Below are 18,990 nucleotides of genomic sequence, written 5' to 3'. Positions count from 1 at the left end.
GATTTTCATTCTATTGGCTTGAGGCAGTACCCTCCCCTTCTCCTAGGGCCAAAGGGGGACTCATTTTTATATCAAACAAGCTTTCTGTTCATGTCAAGAAAGCTTTCTGTTCATGTCAAGAAAAATGTAACAATCGAGTCACTTTCACACGTACTGTGGCTAACTTTTAAGGGTAGAAGGCACATAGGTCTGGTGAACTTCTATAACAATGTGTTTGACTGCGCTGTAGTAATGTGGTTTCAACACTGGATCGTGGTCTGGACACAGTATTAAGTTTAATTAATGATAGTTTTGTGCTTATTTAGGTTGAGGATTTTAATGTTCATATTTGCCCCTTGTCTGCCACACAGTTTTGCAGGGTAACCAATCAGGATGGGGAAGGTTACACTAATTTCCTTCAAAATGATGATGGGGGTACATTGAACTCAATGATCACCAAGTATGATTTTGAGTTATTAAAATGTGCCTGTGATGAAAATGGAGACACTATACCAACCTTTATAGGAAGAAATTCTTCAACCACTATTGACCACGTATTGATCTCAGCCAATGCAAGCAGTCTGTGCCTAACACCCAGCGCTGGGTGATCATAATTGTATCAGATTGACTGTTCTGTTTTGGGGCGGGACCCAAGTACTATTGCTAATATTGATATTGTCCCTATAAGACCCAATGGTGTACGTATCAAGTGAGAGAGAGTTGACCTCATTAAGATTTTACACAATATCATTTCTAGGTGCCTCATAGATATTTTTAACTGTCTAAATGATGAAGTCAACCCTATCCAGTGCCACGATTGCCGGTCCGGGGGCTCCTAAACTACAATCATGGAGGCTGGATAAAGACGCGCATGCGAGGGCTGTCACGCACTTTAAATCTCAGCCCCTTACGTGTGACCGCGCTTCGTGTTCTGGCTTTGGTTGCACACCTGTGTCACTTCCGGTGCGTCGCGCTCCCTCACTTCCGTGTCGCGTTTGTTCACTTCATCGGCTCGTCTTTTCCTCGGCTCCTTTGCTGCCTGTTTCCTGGATATCTCTGCTGACAATGAGCAGATCGTACTGACTCCTGGCCTGTGGTTACGGTAACAGCACATTTAGCGCTGCTCAGTATAATATATTGTGTTTACCCCTTTTCTCTTGATTTCCTGATTCGAGGTCCAGAACTACATAAAACCACCTCATTCTCTTGAAAGGGCCTGAACATTCTACAAGGACATATTTGAGAGGCTATCCAGTTTGGAAACATTTTGTTTTTATATATTTATCGATTTGCACATGAAGTGTAGTTTTTGCAACGAAGTCTATGACAAAGGTGGGCCTATCACATTTCCTTAACATTATGCAGTCCCTTTAGGTATTTCATGTTAATCTGATACTATTCTCTTTAAACTTCACAGCTGTCTATAGACGTTGGTACACCTCAACACTCCTCCACTTTTCTGTGCTAGAAGAAGGGATACGATTAGGTAAAGGTCAGAATCTACATAATACATAAAGCAGATGGTATGTCCAAGTTATAGCCTAATGTATGTTCCTTCTTATCCACAGCTCTTTGTGTTGACTTGACGCACCCCTGCAGCCTCTGGGAGGTGACGAAGGATTGTTTCCACTTCTTTCCTTGTTTTGTTTCCCTTTTTCCCCCGGATCACCTTTTTGTTGGTTAAGTTATATATATAAACACAATAGGTGGTTTGGAGACGTTGTGGACCGTACATCAGTTCCATGGCGTTCCTGTGGAAATACAGGTGAGATCCTGACAGAACGCTAAGTCCAAAAAATAATACCTTTCCTTTCTACCCGAACGTCATGGAACTCAGTCAGGTGACATTAGCCGATTTAGCCCACATGTTGGGGAATTTGCAGGCTGAAACTCAAGCCCTGTCCACTAGGTTGGATGCGTTACAGCAAGAACGAAGAACCGAAACTAGAGAAACCCCGAGTACTAGTGCCCATAGTCCCGTGATCCATGTAACATCACCTCAGTCCATTCCTTTGGCACCCCCTGAACGTCTTTTAGGGGACACTGCTAAATTTGCCGCTTTCATAAGTCAGTGCCAGCTTCATTTCATGTGTAAAGCTAACTGCTTCCCTACTGACCAAGCAAAGGTGGCTTTTGTTATCTCTTATCTTGGGGGGGTCTGCGGCTAATTGGACCATACCTTTGATAGAAAGAAATGATCCTTTGCTACAGAATTATAACGCTTTCAAACAGGAGCATAGGAAGCTGTTTGATAGACACACGTTCACTCACTTAGCAGACACTGAACTACTGACCTTGAAGCAAGGGACCAAGGATCTAACTACTTATATCTCTACATTTTTTAGGCTAGTAGCGGAAGCAGGGTGGCCTGAGGAAAAGCGTAGTGCTTTGTTCTACAAGGGATTAAGAGACGACCTAAAGGATGCATTGGCCCAGGTGGTCGATCCTCCTGAATCTTGCAATGATCTTATTGACTTAGTGGATCAATGAACGGAAAAGAGAGAGAGGCAAGTCAGAGACCAGATGGGTAGCCTATCGCGAAAGGAAACCAGAGCCCGAAAAGACAATAGAAGAACCAGAGCCCATGCAAATAGGGAGTATCAGAGGGCCCATCAGTGTCGAAAAAAAACAGAGAAGACGAGACAAACGTTTATGCTTGTACTGTGGTAAGCAGGGTCATTTTCTTAGGGAGTGTCCTGTAAAACCTAAGAAAAGACATTCGGAAAACTAGCAAGCCCGAAGTCTTCTGAGACAGAAGCTTCGGGTAGTTCAGGACTAATTGTCTCATCCTTAGACATAATGATAAACCAGGCACGTCATTTCTTGCTTACCTCTCGCATATTATGGGAACATCATGTGGTGGAAGTACAGGTGATGATAGACTCCGGTGCTTCGGGAAATTTTATGGACGCCCAGTGGGCGCAGAAGTGGAAGACCCCCCAAGTAGCTAAGACTGCTTGGGAAGAAGCCATAGATGGCAGCACTCTAAAGTCAGGGCCCATCACACATTCCACCATTGAGCTGTTCCTGGTTATTGAACAAAGACACCAAGAAAATATAGCTTTTGACCTCATACAGTCTCCTCAATTCTCTGCCGTTTTAGGGATACCTTGGCTATGTCAGCATAGTCCCTCAATAGATTGGAAAGCCAGAACTATTACTTTCAATCATGACTCCTGTAGAGACCATGTCATTCCTGCCACAGAGAAACCTATGAGTAGAATTTTTCTTGCCTGTACTGACAAAGGCACACTACCCCAGTCTATCAAGACTACAAGACAGTGTTTGACGTACAACAGGCCACGGGTCTTCCCCCACATAGAATCTATGACTATTGGATTGATTTGCAACCAGGTGCTCGCATACCCTGTAGCAGAGTCTATTCCTTAACTGAAAAAGAAAACGTATATTTGCGAGACCACTTGGATGAAATGTTGAGAATAGGGTTTATCCGTCCTTTTAGGTCCCCTGCATCACTTCTCTTTTCTTCATACCACAGAGAGAAAGAGGTCTTAGATGCTGCATAGACTATAGGGCCCTTAAAGTAATCACCATTAAAAACAGGTACCCGTTGCCATTAATTTCCTCCCTTCTTGATCAGATCAAAGACGCATGTGTGTTCACCAAATTAGACCTGCGAGGAGGTGCTTACCATCTTGTGCGCATCAAGGAGGAAGATGAATGGAAAACAGCTTTTTGCACTAAATACAGTTTATACGAGTACTTGGTGATGCCTTTTGGGCTCTGTAATGCCCCTTTGGCTTTTCAGTTTTTTATTAATGAGGTTCTGAAGGATATGCTTCATAAATTTGTCATAGCTTATATAGATGACCTCTTGATTTTCTCCCCGTCTTTGCAGGAACACGAGAATCCTGTAAAAAGAGTATTAAAAAGATTGTAAGAAAAACATTTGTACTGTAAGTTGGAGAAATGCCAGTTCCATGCATAACAAGTCAGTTTCCTGGGATTCACTATCTCGCCGCAGGGACTTAGCATGGATCCACACAAGGTAGAAGCTATCCATCGTTGGCAAGCCCCAAAGACTATGAAAGAAACACAGAGTTTTCTTGGATTCGCCAGTTTTTATAGGCGGTTTATATGCAATTTTTCCGACCTTGCTTCTCCTATCACCAAGCTACTGAAGAAAGGAAAACCCTTTCAATGAACCCCTGAGGCAGACGAAGCATTTAACACATTAAAGAGAGCATTCACACAAGCCCCGATTTTACGTCATCCCGATCCTTCTCGTCCCTATGTGGTTGAGGCAGATGCGTCCCAAGTGGTAGTTGGGGGGGTTCTTTCTCAGGCAGATCGTAAGACAGGAATTCTTCACCCAGTAGCATACTATTCAAGAAAGCTGACGCCAACTGAGACTAACTACTCCATAGGGGACAAGGAGATATTGGCCATTAAATGAGTTTTTGAAGAGTGGAGGCAGCATTTACTAGGAGCTAATCACACTATAACAGTTCTAACAGATCATCGCAATCTACAATTTCTGAAGTCTGCGAGAGCTTTATCCATGAGGTATTCGAGATGGACTCAGTTTCTTAGTGACTAGGACTTCGTCATACAATTTCAGGTAGGAAAAAGAAATGGTAAAGCAGATGCTCTGTCCCATTTAGGTTACGAATCTGTACCGGTCTCAGAAGAACCACCCTCTATCATACCGCGAGACCGGATCATTGGAGTTATGTGTTCTGATATAGACTTTTTAAAACAAGTTAAGGAGACACAGGAATACCCAGTTATGGATGAAACAGTGGGAACTCAAGAGGTTACCATAGAGCATGACTTAGCTGACTTACAGGGCGGTTTAGTGCTCCCCACACAACATCTGAAAGTAGAGGCTTTAGAATGGTGTCATACACATCCTCTCGCGGGGCACCCTGGATACAAAAAGACCATGGAATCCCAAAGGAGGGCTTTCTGGTGGCCTACAATGGGAAAGGACACAAAATGGATTCTTCAGACTTGTCATGTATGTGCTCAGGGGAAAGCGTCCCATCAGAGACCGGCAGGATTGTTACAACCGTTACCTACCCCCCCATTTCCCTGGCATACCGTCTCCCTCGACTTTATTGTAGAATTACCACGCACAAGGAGGGGAAACACTACTCTCTTGGTGGTGGTGGATTTATTCACGAAAATGGCTCACTTCTTCCCCATGACAGGGCTCCCCTCTTCACGAGTGTTAGCCTCCATATTCCTCCAACACGGGGTGCGCTTGCATGGGCTTCCATCAGTCCTGGTATCTGATAGAGGTGCTCAGTTTTTTTCAAGGTTCTGGACAGGGTTGTGTGCCCTATTACACATAGACATACGTCTGTCGTCCAGCCACCACCCACAGACAGGCGGGTAGACGGAGAGGGTGAACCAATGCTTCGAGCAATACATCAGGTGTCAGGTTTTACACTCTCTTGAGGAATGGGATGAGTTGGTATGGTTAGCTGAACTATCCTATAATAATAGCTACCACTTTTCCACGACACATACACCTTTCTACTGCACATATGGTTATCACCCCAAAATACTACCTGTTCCCCGGTTCTCTTCCTGTTACATTCCGGCAGCGGTAGATCTGGTGCAGAATATACAAGACATTCACAAGTCCACGCTAGTGAATCTAGACAAGGCTAAAGCTAGCTATAAGAAGGGGGCTAATACTCACAGAAGCCTAGAACCAGACTACAAACAAGGAGATGATGTGTGGTTGTCAACAAGGAACCTAACACTGAGAGGGTCTTGTACATTTAAGCCTAAATACATAGGACCTTATAGAATATACAAGGTTGTAAACCCTGTGGCAATGAAGCTGGACCTGCCCGACTCCTTAAAATGTCATCCGGTCTTCCATGTATCCCTCCTGAAACCTGTGATTCCAGGCACACGTATTCCTGCTGTTCCCGGTCCTGTTGTAATAGACGATGAACCTGAATACAAAGTTGAAGCCATCATTGATTCACGGAGAGTGAGAAACAGACTCCAGTACCTCATACACTGGAAAGGTTATGGCATCGAAGAACGTACCTGGGAACCAGCTAGTCAAGTACACGCCCCTCGCTTGTTGGGAGCTTTTCATAGACTGCATCCTGACAAGCCCAAACCGGTAGGGGGTGCTGTTGGGGGGGTGTACTGTCACGATTGCTGGTACGGGGCTCCTGAACTACAATCATGGCGGCTGGATGGAGAAGCGCATGACTCTGTTTGTCTCCCTTTCTCTGTCTCTCTCCCTCTCTCTCTCTCTCTGTCTCCCTCCCTCTCTGTCTCACTCACTCTGTTTGTCTCCCTCTCTCTCCGTCTCCCTTCCTCTCTCTCTCTCTCTCTCTCTCTCTCTCTGTCTCAATCACTGTTTGTCTCCCTTTCTCTCTGTCTCCGTCCCTCTCTGTCTTCCTCTCTCTCTCTGTCTCCCTCTCTCTCTGTCTCCCTCCCTCCCTCCCCCTCTGTTCTCCCTCTGTCTCCCTTCTTCCTCTCCCTCCGTCTCCCTCCCTCTCCCTCTGTCTCCCTCTCTCTCTTTCTCTCCCTCTCTGTCTCCCTCTCTCTGTCTTCCCCCTCCCCCTCTCTCTCTCCCTCCCTCCCTCTGTCGCACTCTGTCTTCCTCCCGCTGTCACCTCACCCGCTGCTCTCACTTCCAGCTGCCCTCCATCACCTCACCCTGCTGTCCTCGTCACCCTCTGTCACCTCACCCGCGCTGAGACAGCTTCCCTGGAACACACACAGCCGCCGCACCCAAGTACTTCACAGGTCTTTTAAAGACCATTCACTTGTTAATGAGGCTTTGTTGTATTTCACCTCTTCTTAGCGCCCCTGCATCTCCACTAAATCAGAGTGGAGATGCAGGGGCGCTAAGAAGAGGTGAAATACAACAAAGCCTCATTACCAAGTGAATGTTCTTTAAAAGAATCGCCCGGCCCCCATAGCTCCTCGCTGCTGCAACCGGCGATATAAAAAAACACAGGTATGATGTCTGCAAGGTCCGCGGGCCACCAAGGAAGGCTTGCCGGGCCGCTGGGGGCCCGCGGGCCGTACTATGAGTACCTGTGATCTAGATACTCAAAACCTCAAGGTCTCTCTGTGGAACAATCGATTGCTATAGCCGGGCAGATTTTGATCTCTGCTAAATTAAAGACACAGCACTTTAAGACCCTATTCAACCTCTATCATACCTCTGCAAAGATGCTCAAATGGGGCGGAGCCAATGATGGGAAGTGTTTCCGCTGTGGAGCAGATCTGGCAGATATCGTACATATTTTTTTATACATGTGGGCATTTGAATCAATTTGTTGGACACATTGGGAGATTCCTCTTGGAGATAACAGGGGCCGGGATAAAGAACACAGCATATATAATGTTGTTAGGAATTGGGGAAGACCTGATCCAGGGACAGCCGGCACATAAGTTCCGTTATTTGATCTTTTTAGCCACTGCAGTGGCTCTGCTCTGTATTTCGTCCACGTGGTAATAGAAGGAAGTTCCCACTTTTGAGATGGGGAGAGACATATTTTATGGTATATTTAATCTTGAGTTTAGCCTTAAAGAGCCACGCAGTCGGAAGTTTGGCATACAGATGTGGGGCCCAATGATTGAACACATGAAAGATTTATTTTTATCCCCTGGTATAATGTTTGCAATGTTTATGCAAGCATATCACTTTATGTATTTATTCTGTTTTTATCTTGAGGATGAATTGCTTCTTTTATTATCGTTATATGCTGTGATATCTTCAATGAATTTATGATGTAATTATTCCGTTATGGATTAAAATATATATATATATATATATATATATATATATATATATATATATATATATATATATATATATTTTTTTTTTTTTTTAAAACAATTTCAAATTCAAATTCAAAGCAAGCTTTATTCGGTGCAGAAAATATCACCATAAAAGCATTTTAAAAAGAAAAAAAGGAACATCACAGTTAAAAGAGGAAGGATAATGTGCAAACAATTATAAAGCAGCAGAAGATCATAGTCAATGAATTAGTCAAGTACAGTGCAAATTAGCATGATATATAGTGCAAATAAGCAAAAATGGCATACAACTAATGCATGCAAAAAGTGCTAATGCATAACCCTATATCGGGTACAGTACCAGATAATCAAAGATGCCCTATGGCATATAGATAAAAAAAAGTGCTTTGTGCTATTATATATACCTGTGAGTAGCGCATGGCATAACTAATTAACAGTGGCAAGTAAATATAAACAGTACAAAATCTTATTAGATGCCCCGGTAAAATACACGGGACATAATATGCGACAGAGCCTGCTTCATACAGTAGCACACAAAAAGTTAAGCATTCGTGGATCCTAATGAGCAATACATAGGATAACTACATGTTCTCATCCAGCTAATAATGAAGCAGTTCTTTAAGATATAAATAAATCGGTATTCTTCCTGTTGCCATTAGGGTAGAATTACCAAGTTGAAAAGTTGATTTGATCATTATATATGATTCCAAGAAAAATCATTCGTGAACTTTAAACACAGGACACGACAATTATATCATAATTTAAAATTAGGTAAAAGTTTAAAAATATAAGTAAAATTGTTCCATCTAGAAATATTATTTCGCAAAGTAATAAAACAGTGCATTCTAATTAATCCTGTTTGGCGATAAGACATCATCCCTTCAAGAGGCTTTATATAACTATATTTTTTAGCAATTTGGTGCGCTTATTCCATGCACAGCCTAAGAACTTAGCCACCCCACAAACCAGTGATGGGGTGCCGTCTGTTTTTAAAATTCGAAGGGCGACTAAGCACTTTGTTGTCCCAAGGTTTCTGCAAACTGGTTTCAGCCATCTTGCCCTTGCCCATTTGTACGCCGGGCAAGCAAAGAGACAGTGGGCAATACTTTCCTCCGGGGCAGGGCAGCATGGACATGATTGTGAGGAGGATTTTAGTGAATTCCATTTAGCTGTAAATGAGTTTAAAGGTAAAGAACCTTTTCTAAATTGAATATACAAGGTTCTGTCTCTTGGCACTTGAATAAAGTCCATGTATGGTTCGTAACGGCTATATTGTTTGTGGGAGAGGTACTCCTCAGTTAATTTTCCCAAATGGAGAATTCTCAGATCCCGTTCTGCTACCCAATTCCAATAAAGTAGTTTGAGATCCTGTTTAGAAGGAGGGATCTGGCTTGCCCATGCCCCGAACAGCCCTAAGTCAGTTAGCAGTTTCTTAAGATTAGACAGCCCTTTGACTTTGTTGCCCATATCTAATGTCAGAACCTCAGAAAGTGCAGCTGCATACCCAGAGAGCTCCTGTGTCCGCCGGAGGCGTGCCCAAAAAAACAGGGCACGAGACCTGGCGATATCACTAAAAGAGCGTCCACCCATATCAAATAAAATTGGTCTCAGGGGAGTGCTAATAGGAAGTGAAACTAGCTCTCTATAAAATTTGTGTTCGGACTTAGAGATGTCATCTGTATTGTCAAAGCCCCAGAGCTCCGCGCCATATAAAGCCGAGCTCACTGCTTTACTCTCATAAACTGCCAAGGCAGGGGCAACCGCTTTACTTACTGATAAGCTTTGCGCCTTTCTGATAGCTCCTGCCACACGTTTGTGAGTTAGTAACATTTTGTCTAGGTGGTGTCTCCAGTTCATCTTGTCAGAAAGACGAACCCCCAAATAGTCAAAGGTATTGACTCACTCCCACTGGATTCCACCTAAAGTGAGGCTAGATCTGAGGTGTTTACAGGAATTAAAAGCCATAAACTTCGTTTTAGAGGTGTTTATCTTAGGGCCTCGAGTAGTACAAAATAGATGGAATCGGTCTAATAACTTCTGGAGACCAGCTGGAGTTTTGGAAATAAGCAGTGTGTCGTCGGCAAATAGGAGGGTCGCGATTTTTTCCCCAGCCAGGGTGGGTGTGTCTGCGGGGTCTTTCCCCAAAAAGTCAACCACCCCATTCCTATACAATGAGAATAGGGTGGGAGCCAAGACGCACCCTTGGCGGACCCCCCTACTGACGCTGATTCTATCAGTGACCTGGCCCTGGGCACCCCATCTTACACGGGCATAATTGTCCTCGTGCAAAGAGATCAATAGATTCAAAACTCGTGATGGGGTGCCCATTTCTGCCAGAACTGACCACAAAGTCCCCCTGGGTACCAGATCGAACGCGGTCTTGAGATCGATAAAGGCAAGATATAAACTGCCCCTACCAATCACTACCGCTTTCCAGTAAAGGAGGAGCAGCCGAAACACCTGGTCAATAGTCCAGGTGTTCCTTCTGAACCCCGCTTGATATTGGGATATAATGTTACCGTCATCTATCCAGTCCTGGATCCTGTGTAGGAGAACCCTGCCCACCACCTTTTGGATGACATCTATCAAACTGATAGGCCTGTAATTGGCAGGGTCCTCCCTATCCCCTTTTTTCATATATAGGCACCACTTCGGCTCCTTTCCAGGAGTCTGGGACCGGTGCGCCCTTAGCAATTAAATTAAGCAAGAGGGAAATGTATTTAGCCCATCCAGCTGGATCTAATCGAAGTAGGTCCCCCGGAATTCCATCCGGACCAGCAGCTTTGGCAGGAACGATGCAATTGACTGCATCTACAAATTCTGTGATATTAAAAGGTGATATATCATCAACAGAGTGTGAATGGGGAGCGCGCTCTAGGGGCTGCTGGTTAAACATGGGATCCTGGGGTGAGTATAATCTAGAGAAGTGAGCATGCCATTCTAAGCTGGTGATGTGGTTGGGTATTGGGGCGGTGCCTTTAAGGTCAGCAACTTTGATCAAGTTCTAAAATTTTAAAGAATCCCTTGGGTTACAAGCATCTTTTAATGCCTGCCAATGAGATTCCTCCCAATCACGTTTTTGCTTTATTGATAGTAGCATTATATTCTTTCCTGGCTTCTCTAATTTCAGGAAGAATATTCCCTTTTAAAGCAAGGGATAAGGCTTCCCTCTTTAATTGACAGTCCTTGGTAAACCAAGGATTGAGCCCCTTTTTGTTGTTACATTTACTGTTAGATAGTTGCCCAGACTGGAAATGCAAACTCATCTGACTGATAGTAGCATCGTAAATAGGGGTTGCTTTAGATGTTGCTAATGGGTCTTTTGCAACTACCTCAAGATCCTTAGTTCTGGTCATCAAAATTTCAAAAATAGAATGAATTTTGAAATCTTGCCCAACAACCTTCGTCCACTTCAAAAATCTGCCAGAGTTAGAGGGGACAACATCTTTGGTGATTAGAATTAGATTAGTAATTGGGGCTTGCTCGGGGCATAACCATGAATTCTGCAGACGGCAGGACAAAAAATGATGGTCGCTGTCCAGTGTGGCGCCAATTATCATATCGCTGGAAGCAGTCCAGAGGCGGATGTCCACTAAGATGTAATCGATACGAGAAGAGGATCCCACTCTATTAAAAGTGTGGGCTCTAAAAAGGTCAGATGGAACTCTGCCATTCAGTGCCCTCAAACCAAATTCAAGAGCAATTGCATTAATTTGAATAGCCACCTGGGACCACTTCTTAATGGGAACTAGGTCTAAGGAAGGTATTCCCAGTTGAAGATCTTCATATAGTGTCCCTAAAAAATCATCCGAACCTAAGGGTTCGAAGGTGCAATTAAAATCTCCTGCCACCATAATTTTCGCAGGTGCATGGCAGCTGCTTAGTTTTTCCACAAGAAGTGAGAGGGTAGGTGAAACTTTAGCCACAGGCATCCCTCTTACGTATATATTAAAGAGTTCGAGGGTTTCCCCTCCCTTTGGCCCTTTTATAGTGAGCCACGAGATGTCTTGGGATGAGACTATGTTTTGTTTTACTGTCCATCCCAAATCAATACTGACCCACACAATCAGCCCGCCCGATGGACGCCCCTTACCAACATGAACCGCAGGGGTAAAGAAAGTGGTGTAACCTGATTTGTGGAATGGAGTCAAACACCAAGTTTCCTGAAAGATACAGAGATGGTGATCGTCAACTAGGCTGTTCCAGTGGGGCAATAAAAGTTTGTTCTTAAGCCCTGCAACATTCCAAGACAGTATCTTAAAGGAGGTGCTACATTTCTCAGACTCCATAACCACCGGATCAGTGGCTGTATCCATTGTAAATGTCATAGGGTTAGTTTTTGGTTGGGCGTAACCTAAAGTTATCTGGCCTACCTGATCTAAGTTTGAGACAGCTGGGGCGATAGCAAGCGCACGAGGTCCCCCTAGTGATGTAGAAGCCAAAAAAGAGTTATTAGGGAGATGGAAATTGGAAATAGGTCCTACGCAGGTCCTTCTTACTGAATCAGGAATAAGTGCTGTACCATGGTACCGAGAACTAGCCATGTATGGTGTCTGGTACAAAAGGGAATAATCGGGGTTAACAAAAAGTTCTTTGCCCTGATGAGAATATGTATTCTGCCTTATAGACTGAACAGAAGTATTGGGTAGTCAATCATTTTGGTTCATTGGTGAGGGAGGGTCACACACTGGGAGATCTTGATGGAAGACGACTTTTCTCAGCTAAGGGTGGGGAGCGCCTGATCTTTATTGAAGACGACTCTGGGGGAGATGTACGATACTCTAACGCGATCAAATTATCCGCCAGTGCAACGTTTGGCAATGTTAATTCGATATTGTCAAAAACCCCATTTGCAGATGGACACCTGCTTGCTCTTAATATGTCGTCCCGTATGATGGAACGGCAGCCTCTAACATATCTTAGCCAATGGATAGTCTTGTTGACTAACGAGTCTTTACTCTCGACCCTGTGGGTGGCATCAAGTTAGGGGACGTTAACCATAAAAACAGTGTGCATTGCATTCGAATGGACCCTATGGTTGGAGGAGGGTAAAAAATTTGTTGGAGCCCGTGATTTTAGGTAAGATTGAGAATCAGGCAATGATATAGTACTCCTGGACATGAGATGTTAGTTGGCTCGAGGATGAATCTCAGAGAGATTGTTAATGTGGGAAACTTGGAGTGTCTCACAAATGTTAGATTTGATTTTGTGTGTACGATGAGGCACATTGTCCTGAGTCATTCCCACCCCCTCACGTTCTTTATCAATACTCGGTGATGTGCAAGGGGGCGCTGTAAGATTGTAGAATACTGCTTTGGATGACAAACTAATGGTAAAGACCTAACAAAAGAGTTAAGTCCTGTGATCATGCTTTTTAAAGATTCGACTTCAGCTTTGAGGGACTGGATAATTTTGATCAAGTTGATATCAGGACTTTACAAGGGCAATTCACATTAAGGTGGATTTGTGGAGAGTTTTGGCTGTAATTTCGACCGGGGTAGTAGTGGGAGAATCTGCTAGAACTTCAAACCTATTTGTGCAGGGTATTTGAAAGCCTGCATGGCTCAATAGTACTGGTAATGGTTCTGATGGTGGAGGTAATTCTCTTGGTATGGTAATGGTGGTGGGGATAATGGTGGTGGTGGTAATGCTGTTGGTATGGTAATGGAGGTGGTAATGGTTTTCATTTGTAATGCCAGTGGCGAAGATAAAGATGGTGTTAATGGTGGAGAAGTCAAGTGAGGGAGGAGACCAGGAGAAAACAGGAGCGTCTGGCAGCAGGAGATCCGCCAGGTGCAAGTCAATTGTGAAGTACCACAGAAGCCACCAGAAGCAAGTGGACAAGGTGCTCTCATTTATTTGCCTGGTGAGAGCATAATGGGACCACATTAAATAAGTTGCTGGACATGCAAAGGTGCAGGATGCGGCCAGGCACTAGAAGACACACAGTGACAAGGAGGGTGGTGGGAGCCCAATGAAACAGCCCAATGTGGCACCATCAAGAGCAATGTTGGCACTCGCAGATAATATGCAGTAGCAAGAGCAGCTGGTAGGGAATGGTGACGGGGGCGGGGGGTGGTGAGGGGGGTTAGAGGGGGAAAAAAAGAAGAAAACTTACCTGGAGGTTGCTGTCGTAGCCGTCGCGTCTTCTCCAGCAAAAAGCATCCAGCCTCCCAGAAGCGCCATGACCAATCACAACGCTGCTTTAAGCAGCGTTGTGATTGGTCTGAGCGTCGTGGTTCGGCGTTCAGACAGGGGATTGGAGGCTCGGCATGATCTACAATAAGACTGTATAATACAGCCTGTGGCGAACATGCACAGTGCACATGACGGTTTGGCCAGCCCGAGGTGGCCGACTGTCATGTTTCCTTGCGCCCCTCACCAGCGAACCAGAAGCAGGGCACTCCTCAGTCGACACGGGACTCCTCCCCCTGGGTGGTCCCGGCAGGTTGCAGTCTAGTCTTTCGGCGGCACGTAGTGGACGCCGCCGGCCGGCCGTCACTTCCGGTTGCCTGAGCATATCACTACGGAGGACGGTAGGCTCGGCGCTTCGGATTCTTTCCCTGAGCTTCGCAGGCACGCAGGAGCGTAGCGAAGGCTCTTCCAGCAACCGGACAGTCGGTCCGGACCGCGCAAGGGCGCCCAAAGATCCCGCCTTCCTTCATATTTGGCACGGAGCCATCCTATGCACTATTACCTTCCCAGAGCGCAGTGGCGCTTTTCCTTTGTTGTAAAGACTACTCGTGCGACGGCACGGAGTCACCACACCTGCCTTATTTACCTCAGAGCGCAGTGGCGCTTCTCCTTTGTTGAGACGACTCGTGCGACGGCACGGAGTCGCCATCTCTGCCTATTTACCCCAGAGCGCAGTTGCGCTTTTACCTTTGTTGAGACGACTCGTGCGACGGCACGAAGTCGCCAGAACTGCCCACTTGACCCCCAGAGCGCAGTGGCGCCTTCCCTTGCTTACTTTCACACACGACTTGTGTGACGGCACGAAGTCGCCACACCTGTATTTCCTCCCTCTAGCGCAGTGGCGCTTTCCTGGTACTTGATCCTTCCTAAGAGCGCAGGAGCGCTCGGACCCTGGCATACCTTCGGGGTCTTTTTCTTTGGTGACCTTCACTCTCCGCCAGGACCTCGTTTGATACCAACACCTGAACTTCATCAGTGCAAGAACACCGCGCTCACAGGTAACCAGATGAGAGTACTGCTCCACTTAGTACTGTGTTCCCCCCAAAAGCTCGGAGGGTGTGCATGTTCTCGCTCTAACCCTGTACTGTAGTCACCCCTGTTTCCTCTCTTGCCTTAGGGATCGTGGACTTCTACACAGCCTAAGGAGCCACGAAGGGTATCCCCGTCACGCCATCCACAGTCCCACTCGCACCACCCTTCCTGGCAATCTCCCCCGGTTCCCTCCTGAAACTGGCTAGTGTATTCAGTCCTTCCAGTAACAGAAGGGTTCAGGTAGGGGTTGCTCCTGTCGTCCCTGTGGGATTCCTCCACAAACACGAGGTGAGAATTGTGGGGGTCTGACACCGACAAACCTTCATGCGCACTTTAGGTGCTGCCACCACTACTCCTCCGGCCTCAACGTCAGGGAAGGCCAGCCCCACCCTATCAATGGGGCTGCTTTGCAGTGCAACTGCTCTAGGAAAAGAAATCTTAATAACGGACGTCCGTTATTATCATTGTATATTTTTTGGGATAAATCTTCTTATTGAACAGACTCGACAACATGGCATAGTATGCATATCATTCTATTTTTAATGTGCACTGATTCAAAGTAGTGGGGCAACGCTCCTGTGCAATAGTCCGGCAGCAGAGAATCCAAAGGAACAAGGTTGGAAGGGATAAGCTGGGGCCTGGAAGGAGCAAGACAAACAGCTATTTTGGGGTCAGGTTCTCCTGAAGTGTGAAAATTAAAAAGCAATAAAGCAACTATCACAAGGTCAGGCTTGACCTCAAGTCATCACAAAAGCGTTACACACAGCCTATTGCAGTAAAAAAATATAAATGATGATTGCAATCTGTATACAAAGCATGCTTGAGATAAAGAAATGAATACATGACTGAGTATATTTTTCAGTTGCATATTTTAAAGAATTAGTAACCACGTCTTGTAGACTGCTGTGCTCACAAACAAGAAAGAGGTTGACCTCTCCAAAAATTGTTTACTAAGTAGTCTGGGTTCTGGGCCAAATGATCCACGATCAATAAAATGGTCATAACTAAATATGCAGCCAATAAGAAGCAGTGTGTTTGTGTGATATATATTTATATATATTTTTTTTTCCCCAGTGCATTCTACCATTTGTACAGCTGAGGCCTCAGGGTAAAACCATCCAGTTTAAAGGTGCTCAAACAATTATTAGCTTTAGTCAAGATTCTTCATCCCTCGACCTAGCTCCAACTAAAGCCAGCAAGCAATAATGATTACACGCTTAAAGTGGCCAATGATATTGAACAGGGATGGCTATACTGGTCTTACTCTTGCTTTCAACTTCACATGTCAGATTTTTCTAAAGGAGGTCAACAATGGTGGTTCTTCCCCCCAAAATGTGGCAGTTAGTGCTTTGAAAGTTCTCTTGTATGCAGAGAACCGAACACTTTCATATCTTCATCTAATCAAACTAGACCCGGAAGTGGACTACCTACGCAAGTATGCAACTAGATATCACATAAAAATTAATACAGCAAAAAGAAGCATCATGGTTTTTGTCAAAGGGCGTGTATTGGGAACAATTCAGTAGTGGGTAAATGAATTGCTGCTGGAAGGAGTGCAGTAGTTTGCTAGCAACCTATTGTGCAATGTGTGTTCCCAACTTCCAAAGGGTCACATAGTTTAAGTCGCAAGAGATATGTCGGCCCTACAATGCATCAGTAGATAATAGGAATTCCCGAAAGCATGCTGACGCTGGGCCCAAATGCTGCTGTCATCCCCCATGAAATGATAAAGCAAATGTGGTATTTAGGTAGTTTAAATGTTTGCAGCACATTCTGGGGAAGAAAACATGTTTAAATGAATGAAAGAAGCACCTTCATGAATTCTCCTGTGCCTCTAGTTTTCATAAATGCTGAGGGTTTGTAAGGTTCCCAAGGTGCCAGCCAAACTCAGGCTCAAAACCTTGAACTACCCCCATAGAAAATTAGAGGAAATTGGGATTTCCTTGGAAGCAGTTTTTATACGCCTTTCAGAAAACATCTCCCCCGTGAGCAGGGGCTTTCTGTCTCTCTAAGCAGGTAGAGGATTGGGTAGTAAATCCCCCAGTCTGCCTGAACTGGGGGGCAGCAAGACTGTGTGGGCTTCAGATGGTGGGGAAGTGTTAGCCAATGCTTGTAGGGTAGGGGCTGCATCCCTCAAGGTTATGTCCAAGCTGGTCTTGTGGAGTAAATCCCTGTCCAGTGATCACCCTCCTGCCAATCCCCCTGCAGTCAAACACTTAAGAGCAATAACATCAGCCAGGGGAGAATCTTCTTTTTCTAACAGTATCTCTCCCATTGAAGTTGGTCTTTGAAGGATTGATCCCACTAAAAGTAAGTGAAGCCCTTGGGCTTAGTACACTGAATGCTAATGAAAACGAAAAATATATCTTGGACTGTAAGGAAGGATAATTCTTCCCCTGGAGCCTTACCCTGAAAAGCAGGTCGCTCGGGGGCCTGAAAAGGGGATCATGTGCATTCGGGTGTGAATCTTACCCCCACACTGTAAGATTAGTACTAAGAACACTGAAGTAATCCTAGCGCCTCTCGCTTTTTGCTCTGCAGGGGGCTGCTGCCAGACATCGCCTGCGGTGCGTCTATGGCGCGCGCGCGGGGCTTGCTGCCGCCGCAGTTTGAGACGGCGCGCGCGATACTGGGATACGGGCACACACGGGAAGATATGACCACTCCGCCCTACTCAGGAGCCCCCTCCTAGGCACGGAGGAGCACCTCCCTCGTACGAGAGGGTAATCTAGGACTACGGACGCAGACACAGCGGGCTCTTGGCCCTTTTGACGACCTCCTGCCCCCCCCTCACCCCCCCTCACCCCCCCCCCCGGCCTGCTGCTCGGCGCGCCTCCCATATGGCCCAGCTGTGCCCCGCTTGACAGCTGCTGTCTCCTCCTACTCTAATGCAGAACGATCTCCACCTCCCCCCTCCCCCCTTACCCTGGACCTCACCCGAGTTTTCTGACCCTAGTCCTGATCCCTCCATTCGCACTACACACACGGGGAGCAGTTAGGCTGTTGGTTACGCTCCCTGACCGAACCCATGTCCAACCACAGAAAACAGTTGCTGGAAGTGTTATCCGACGCCCCCGAGGCGCTGCCCTACCTAGCGCGCTCTGTGTAGCACTGATGAGGCAGCAATGGCGCGCACTACGCGCAGGCGGCGGCTATGCCCGGCAAACGCGGAATGATCCTCTCGAAACGCACAGCGTTGCATACCAGGCTTACACAGGCGCTCGGCGGCCTGGGGAGCGCACCACTGAGGGGACGATAGAGCGCCACGTACCGCGCGCATAGAGCTGAGCTGCGAAGCTGCACACTGGGCTCGTCGGATATACACGCTGACATGTGTGTCTTTGTGAGCTATACTGCAACCTCCTCGTCGCGCTCCAGCTTACGCCAAGAGTAGGACACCAGGGCTCCGTTGCCCGGAGACCTTGGCATTTGGTGGTGAACCTGGTGCCTTGCGCGATTCCCCCTACGGGCCTAGGGGTTAATCGACGGCGCCGCAATGTGGGCTGGAACACAGCGCCCTCCTCTCTTGCAGGCAATGCGCTTCAGATGCGACACGACGAAACACAGAAAAGCACCATAGACCCACTTTCACACAATGTACATACCTGATTCCTAACCAAATGTTCAACTGTTTACCGCCGCCGGACCTCCGGGTTGCCGGCTGAATGGCTGTGTCTCACCATCTGGACATGTGTGTCTTTGTATTGCTGATTTGACGCTTTGGTAAATGGACGTACATTGTAAGTTGATGCAACTGCGGTTAATAAAGGTTTTAAAAAAAAAAAAAAAAAAAAAAGAACACTGAAGTAATGTGCGTTAAAGGGGTTAATGCTCCACATGCAGTGCCCCATGATGAAATGCCAATTTTTTGGTTTGAGAGCTTTGCACCACCTAGTGAGATAGATATTCAGCTATGTACTTTGTGGCAACATCTCTTAGTCAAAGATAGTTTTCATATAATTTACAAATTCTCGCACACATTTCCTTTGTCTACCACACATTTATTAACATCACCAC

The 18,990-nt window shown here is 45.9% G+C and overlaps 1 protein-coding gene across 1 annotated transcript in view; it reads right to left on the bottom strand.

Annotated features, from left to right (window-relative positions):
• The window catches only part of IDUA (alpha-L-iduronidase), a 1,533,398-nt gene that overhangs the window by 270,774 nt on the left and 1,243,634 nt on the right, over positions 1-18,990 (bottom strand). The window lies entirely within an intron of this gene.

Source organism: Triturus cristatus, chromosome 2_2, assembly GCF_964204655.1.
Source record: "Triturus cristatus chromosome 2_2, aTriCri1.1, whole genome shotgun sequence".
Classification (NCBI taxonomy): domain Eukaryota; kingdom Metazoa; phylum Chordata; class Amphibia; order Caudata; family Salamandridae; genus Triturus; species Triturus cristatus.
Note: the sequence above shows the minus strand (reverse complement) of the source record. Positions and strands in the feature narration are given on the sequence as shown.